This window comes from Hetaerina americana, unplaced genomic scaffold, assembly GCF_022747635.1.
Source record: "Hetaerina americana unplaced genomic scaffold, ioHetAmer1.1.p SCAF_7, whole genome shotgun sequence".
Taxonomy (NCBI): domain Eukaryota; kingdom Metazoa; phylum Arthropoda; class Insecta; order Odonata; family Calopterygidae; genus Hetaerina; species Hetaerina americana.
In genome coordinates, this window is record NW_027287316.1 from 64162206 (window position 1) to 64169751 (window position 7546).

The 7546-nt window shown below is 40.4% G+C and overlaps 1 non-coding gene across 1 annotated transcript; it reads left to right on the forward strand.

The window, feature by feature from the left end:
- The first annotated feature begins 1297 nt into the window (after window positions 1-1297).
- TRNAG-GCC (transfer RNA glycine (anticodon GCC)) lies at window positions 1298-1368 on the forward strand. The gene has a single exon. It is a non-coding gene; the product is annotated as a tRNA-Gly (tRNA).
- The last annotated feature ends 6178 nt before the right edge of the window (window positions 1369-7546 follow it).

Genomic DNA, 7546 nt, shown 5'->3' on the forward strand with positions numbered 1-7546 from the left:
CGCGGAGAGGGACGAGGGATTGAAAGGGAAACTTAAAAACAGATGAACAGAACATGAATGAGGTCATTCGGAAAGAATGGGTTATTATAGCAAAACACATAAGGTTAGTGGAAGAGCATGCATTTAAATACAACTAATTATTTTTTAGACGCTGAGGGTGGCAAGTGGAATTTTTGCTATCTATAACCCTGCAGTTGCTATCCCGTATTGTCCGTGGGAAGAAGGAGTCCTTGAGTCGGCTAGTTCTGGCATCTATTTCCCGAATTTTATATGCATGATCCAAGCGACTAATGTATGTAGGAGTACGAATAATTTGCGAGACCTCGGTGCTGAAACATGCGGATCTAAATTTATTTAATAATTTCAATCTTGCATTGAATCGTCTCTCAGCCAATGATTCCCAACCCAAATCCATGAGCATTTCGGTGACGCTTTGCGTTTTATCGTAGGATTTTTTTACAAAACGGGCTGCCCGGCGTTGAACCTTCTCAATTTCCCGAATGAGACCTTTTTCACTCGGATCCCACACGCTGCATGCGTATTCTAAATGAGGCCTTACAAGAGCGTGGTAACAACGTTCCTTGACCTTCGAGTCACTTTTGCCGACCATGCGTCTAATGAATCCCAATTTTTTATATGCTTGACCGCAGACTTTACGTATGTGAGTCCCCCAAGTTAAGTCTTTTGTGAATGTGACACCTAGGTATTTCACCGTATCAACTACTGCTAGGTCACCTCCAGCTAATTTGTAAGCAAATCCCGTTGATCTTTTAAAGAAATTTACCACTGAACATTTATTATAATTTAGAGTCAATCCCCAGTTAGAACACCATTTAGTAATGCAATCTAAATCCTGCTCTAGAATAAAACGATCCTCATCCCCAACTATTTAAATGAGTCGGGTATCTGAAACGTTTACTGTACATTGAAAAAATCTGCATTCAATTTTTTCAAGAACTGCTCTATTCAGCGCTTTAGATAAAAAACCAAATAATTCCCTGCAAATTATTATCCTATTCCGCAACCTGCAAATTATTATGCTCTTAGTCCGCAACCGCTACCATCTTTGAAGCCTTTCCTATTCTGTTGTTTCCACCCCGAAGAAGAGTTAAATCCTAAAACGGGGTTTCCGTATTCTTGTTGTTATGTTTCAACTATATATTTTATATGCATTTATATCTTGTAAGCTTCACTTTACGGAAATAAAGACCTTTAAAAACTAAAAAAACTAAACTGCAAATTAATACGTCCGAAATGTTTTCCAAGAAGTTCAGTCTCAGGCCTTAACCTTACGTCTGCATCGGTGGTTCAGTGGTAGAATGCTCGCCTGCCACGCGGGCGGCCCGGGTTCGATTCCCGGCCGATGCAATTTTTTTTTCCGATCACGGTGGTCCGGCGGGGTAACGTTCCCACACCTAGGGTTTTAGGTGTGTATAATTGTCTTCTTAGTAATGTTTAGGTGGAAAAATACTCGTTGACTATATAGTCTCTATCTCACCACGATTGAGACGTTAAGCAAGTAAATTAAAATAGTGGGGTGGTATTATTAGTATTAGTAGTTTGTTTTGTAACTCAACTACCGCAAAGATAAAGTCGCGTCGAGATAAAGTTTCATTTGCAATCGGAAAACTAAAGTTCAAACTATCGAAAAGGATTGGATTTTAATGATCAACTGAATCACGTGTAACATGCGAACAAAATCTGAGTGACCTTAACAACTTGCTATCGCTACACAATAAAACTACTGTACCAGGGAGAATATTTTTTAATGTTGTCTAAGCGTATAACTCAAGCGTTCTTTTACTAAAAGAAACGGAAACGAATGGCTGGAAGTGTCTCACGCGAGGAAATAGAAACTTTTTCTGATCCATTTTAAACGAATACCATTTCCCTAAGGGCACAGCCAGTGCTAGGAGCTGGTGAGGTCTTTCACTTGCAAGGGTATTGCGCGATTGGCCTCCCGAGTTTTACTGCCTACGGAGTTGGAGGGAGAGGAGGGTCGAGGATCTAAGAGAGGGGGCGCCCACCCTGTCCCCCCCCCCGCCTCGACCCATTCCACTCCGTCCTCGTTTAACGGCTACCCCGCTTCCGCCCCTCAGGTGGATGGCCCGCCATTTTCTATGATTCGGTCAGTGCCACTTCGCGAAATACTAGTCTAGGACAGCAGTTAATATCGGTCTCGTAGAGCATCAACATGTCGCCCGCTCAAGTTTTTCCCAGACCCCGTATTCATCACCTTCATCAACATTTACACGATTACCCGCAGGCCGTCAGTAAGGACGTGCGGTAGGGGATGTTAGGTCACCACCCATTCACGCACAAATAGAGATACATATATATATATATATATATATATATATATATATATATACGCGCGAATACGAGTATACTCCAACAAATACGAATATAGTACATACGTAAATAAACGTAGGCCTACAAACAAGTATTCTCGCATATATGGTGTAACTTGACTATTTTGTAATGTAGCAATAGAATTTCTACCATTGAAATTTCACTTTTGAGCTCCATGTGTTTACTTATATATATATATATATATATATATATATATATATATATATATATATATATATATATATATATATATTTATATATATATATATATTTTTTTTCTGTGTAGCTATGTACGCCGCGGAAACGTGGTCATTGAAGCAGGAGGATAGACGTAGACTGGAGGCTTTTGAAATGTGGGTTTGGAGAAGAATGGAGAAGGTGAAATGGACAGAGAAGAAAACAAATGAGGAAGTACTTGGTAGGGTGGGCGAAGAGAGGGGTTTGTTGGGAGAAATCCTATGGAGGCAGGAAAAGTGGCTGAAGGGGGTATTGACCGGCAGCGGGATGTTGAAAACTGTGATAGAGGGTAGAATGTTAGGCAAACGAGGAAAGGGAAGGAACAGGATAGGGATGTTGGACGGGATGAAGAGAGGAAGAAAGTACTCAGAGCTGAAGAGGGACCTGATGTAGAGTAGGATGTTGTGTTTTGCTAGGGGTCACAAATTATTTAATTAGTAATTATGTCCATCCGAAAAAACCTACCTTAACTGGTAGATTACCTAATAATAATAATAATATATATATTTAACGAACGTCTCACGGATGTGAATAACAAATCGAACGAGGGCGCGAGATGTCGTTAGCCAGTCTTGGTATGGTTTTGAATTAAGTTTGCCACCAGCATATATATAAATTTGCACGTTTTTTCGAGGTTGTTAGTGATTCAGTTTGGTAATTTTTCCCTTCCTCTCCATTATCCCTTACCCATACCACCTGCCACACACCTTTTTGGTGAATCGCGGGGAGTTTATTTAGATGTAGCCAATACAAATATAGACCGACACATGTATGTAAAAAATGTGCACACGACGAAAAGTATGCTCACTTACAAGGACTTGTTTCACTGTAAATCACTGTGTCGTCTGCAATTTATCTAAGATTGCTGCTAAATTGGGAACTTAGGTCGCTATTTTATAATCAGAAGAATAGGGCACCTGAAACAATTCTCAGCGGTACTCCTGCTGAGTGGCTTTATATTATAGGATGCCTCCCTAGTGGATTATCCCAATGCGGTCGTTTTCGTCTAGACGAATCTACTTGTTCTGCTGATTTACCTCTCAGCTACTTTTTTAGTTTTCCCTTCTTCCTTTCATTGTTAGCGGTTTATCATTTTCTTCTTCGGTAACAGCTGTGGGTCTTTAGTGAACATCCCATTTCCTGTTGACCATGTTTTTCCCAATAATTTGAAGAAATTCTTCTTTAAGCCCTTCATGTTTTTTGGTAGAATTTAATGGAATGGTTTCTAATGCATTCGTAAATTGACGACGACGAAGATGTCTTGCCGTTTTTTAGGCGGCTTTTTTATTTCAGAGATCGCTTTATTTGGGCTTTTGCTCTGTGTCCTGTGTATTTTTTCCGTCTTTTCCTGGACTACCAATCCAGCGTCGTTTTTATTTCCCTTTTCCATTTTTTAATTGTCATTATATTCATTATTTATATATTATTTATTATTTTTTTCCTATGTGTTAGGGGTTTAACACCATGTTTGGTCTTTTGTACTTATCGTATGGACCAATTTTGTTGATTTTAGTGTATGTCATAGCTTCGTTAGAATTTCCTTTCAGTTTTTCGAAGTAATTCTTAGTTTGCCTCAGTAAAAAGTTGTGTAGTGTCTCTATGTCTATTATTTTGTATATATTTTCGTTTTTTTCCCACGGAGGGAGTCCAAGGGCCAGTCTTAGTATTTTCCTTTCAGTGGTTTTTAATTTTTCCATTTGGGATCTACTCACGAGCCCCGTCCATGCAGGTGACGCGTAGGTTAGGATTGGTCTTATAGTGGTTTTGTAGATTAATAATTTTATTTCCTGAGGGGTGGCGTTATTTCTTAGAATTTTTGCCAGTTGTGATGTTTGTATGGCCGCTTTTTGTCTTATTTCCTTAATATGGCTGTTAAAGTTTAATTTATCGTCAATGACAACTCCGAGGTATTTTATGGTGTTACTCCATTCACACGACTTGCCTTGCCGTTTTTAGGCGGCTTTGTTTATCAGAGGTCGCCTAGTTGGGCTTATGCTCTGTGTCTCAGTATATAATTCCTTTTTCTTTCTGGAGCACCACCAGCATCGTTGTTTTTGCCCTTTTTATATTTATTTAATTATTTTCCGTATTATTATTGGAGTGTGACATTATTAGGTCTCTTATATTTATCATAGGGGCCTATTTTATTTATTTTTGTGTATGTCATAGCCCTATTTGGGTTTTCTTTTAACTTATCATAGTATGTTTTACACCTTGTTAGTAAGAGATCTGAGAGTTTTTCTATGCCTGTTTTTTGGTATACATTCTCATTTTCTTCCCAGGGGGGGAGCCCAAAAGCCAGCCTCAGGGTCTTCCTTTCTGTGCTATTTAATTTGTCCATTAGGGATCTACTGAGTAGTCCCATCCACGCAGGGGCTGCGTAGGTCAATGTTGGTCTTATTATTGCCGAGTATATTAGAATTTTTATTTCCTTAGGGGTGGCGTTTTGTCGGATAATCGGTGCCAATTGCGACCTTATTGCGGCCGCTTTATCTCGTATCTGTTTGATATGTATTTTAAAGGTCAGTCTGTCATCTAAGTCCACTCCTAAATATTTGATGCTTTGACTCCATTCAATCGGTTGTTGTCCAATCCTGATACATTCACAAGATGCTTTACGTGATCCTGGGTGGACGAAAAGTATTGCTTTGGTTTTTTGGGTATTTATCTGCAATTTCCATTTTTTATACCACGATATTATCTCGTCCAATGCATCTTGTGCTCTTTCTTTTACTGAGGTCATGTTTTTCCCTTTTACCAGGATTGCGGCATCGTCAGCATAGAGGGCAGTTATACTTCGCCAGTCATTTCTGTGCTTTGGAAAGTCGGCTGTATAAATGTTGAATAGAAGAGGGCCTAGTATGGATCCTTGTGGGACACCAGCTTTGGCAGTTTTATTGTCGCTTTTTTCTTCGCCCCATTTGACTTTAAAAGTTCTTCCGTCTAGGTAAGACTTTGTCCAATTTATCATCCATTTGGGGAATTTCCAAAACTCCATCTTTTGAATTAGGCCGCCATGCCAGACCTTGTCGAAGGCCTTAGATAGGTCAAGGAAAATACCGATGGTTTTTTCTTTTTTGTTGTAAGCGTCACTTATGAAGTCTGTGACTCTGTGAATCTGTTGTTCGGTTGAATATCCCTGGCGGAATCCGAACTGTTCTTGTGGTATGACTTCCTTTAGCTCCGCGTATCTCTTGATGTGCGGTGCTACAACCCTTTCAAAGAGCTTACCCAGGCTCGAGAGGAGGGATATTGGTCTCAAGTTTTCCTCTTTTAGCGTTTTCCCCCCCTTTTTAGGGATACATTTGATCAAGGCCTCCTTCCAATCTTTCGGGTAATATCCGAGTGCGATTGACGCGTTAAAGATCCTTACCAGATACTGGGCGGCCGCTTCCGGAAGTCTTTTTATTATTTCGTTAGTGATGTTGTCCTCTCCCGGGGATTTCCCGTTTGGGAGCTTGGCTATTTCTTCAACAACATCATCCAGTGTGATAATTAGTTGCCCCTCCGGTGACCCGGCGTCGTTTTTGTTCAGTGGTTTAATTTCGGCTTTTTCGGCCCCCGGGTCGTTGGTCGTAAAAATGTTTTCATAAAATTTTGCCATATGTTTGGCCTTTTCTAGGGACGTCGTCAGGGCCTCTGTTTTTGTTTTTATACTTGGGTCACTGGTAGGGGATTTCCGTAGTTTCTTTGCTAACTTCCATACGGAGTGATTGTTTTTATTTAGTTCTGCTAGTTGCTGATTGAATTTAGCAGTCCTAGATTCCTCAATTGAAGTCCTTATTTTTTTGTTAAGATCTTTAACCCTATTTTTAAGTTCTCGGGTGCCTAGGCGATAGTATGATCTTCTAAGAGCATTTCTTTCTTTAATGAGGGTTTTTACCTCGTCGCTTAGCTTGAGGTAATCATACGGCCGTTTCTTTGCCATCGGTATTCCTTTTTTCATGCCTTCCACAATGGCATTTGTTATTTCTGCTACCATCTCGTCTATCGTCTCAGTCGTGTCTGGGCTGCGGCTCTTTTCTAGGCAGTCTACGATAGATTCCCTGAAGAGTGGCCAGTTTGCTAACCCGAGAGAGGGTCGTTTAGTCCTTTCCAGGTTTATTATCGGTTTAGTCCCAATGCTTAACAATACCGGGTAGTGGTCGCTTGTTAGGTTTTTATAATTCAAAACGTCCAAGCCATGATTCTCGCTGATCGACGAACGAAAGTGCGCGAAGTAGCAGAGGCCGTGGGTGTGTCGACCGAAACGGCAGTTAATATTTTACATGATAAGTTGGCGATGAAAAAATTGTCGGCCCGATGGGTGCCGCGATTGCTGTTTCACCACGATAACGCACCAGCACATTCATCCGGAGTTGTTGCCGCCAAACTACATGAACTACGTTATTAATTGCTGCCGCACCCCCCGTATTCACCCGACTTTTTCTCATTCCCTAACTTGAAGAAATGGCTCGCGGGAAAAAAATTCAGCTTAAACGAGGAAGTTATCGCCGAGACAGAGGCGTATTTTGGAGAGTTCGACAAATCCTATTTTTTTGAGAGGTTAAAAAATTGGCCGGAACGTTGGGAGAAGTGTATCTTTCTAAAAGGAGACTATGTTGAAAAATAAAAAAAATGTTTTTGAACAAATGGTTTCTTCATTTCTAACACGGGTACTTATTGAACCGCCCTCGTATAACATCGATTCGGGAATTCATTTCCCCGATTTCAGTGACATCAAGGAAAGAAGTCAGCTTGTGTTTCGCATGATGTGGTTTTGCTAAACCCGTGCTGGTTGCGGTGGAGTAAATTCCTCCTATCATTTAAGAATATCACGTTATTCACACGTGATCTTCTATCAAGGAGAGATAAGTTGTGAATGACAGCTTAGTAAACCTCCGCAGATACCGAAATCAGCGAAATGAGCTCTCACTCGAAGCCAAGAGTTTACACAAAATGTGTATTAAGTAGTAAT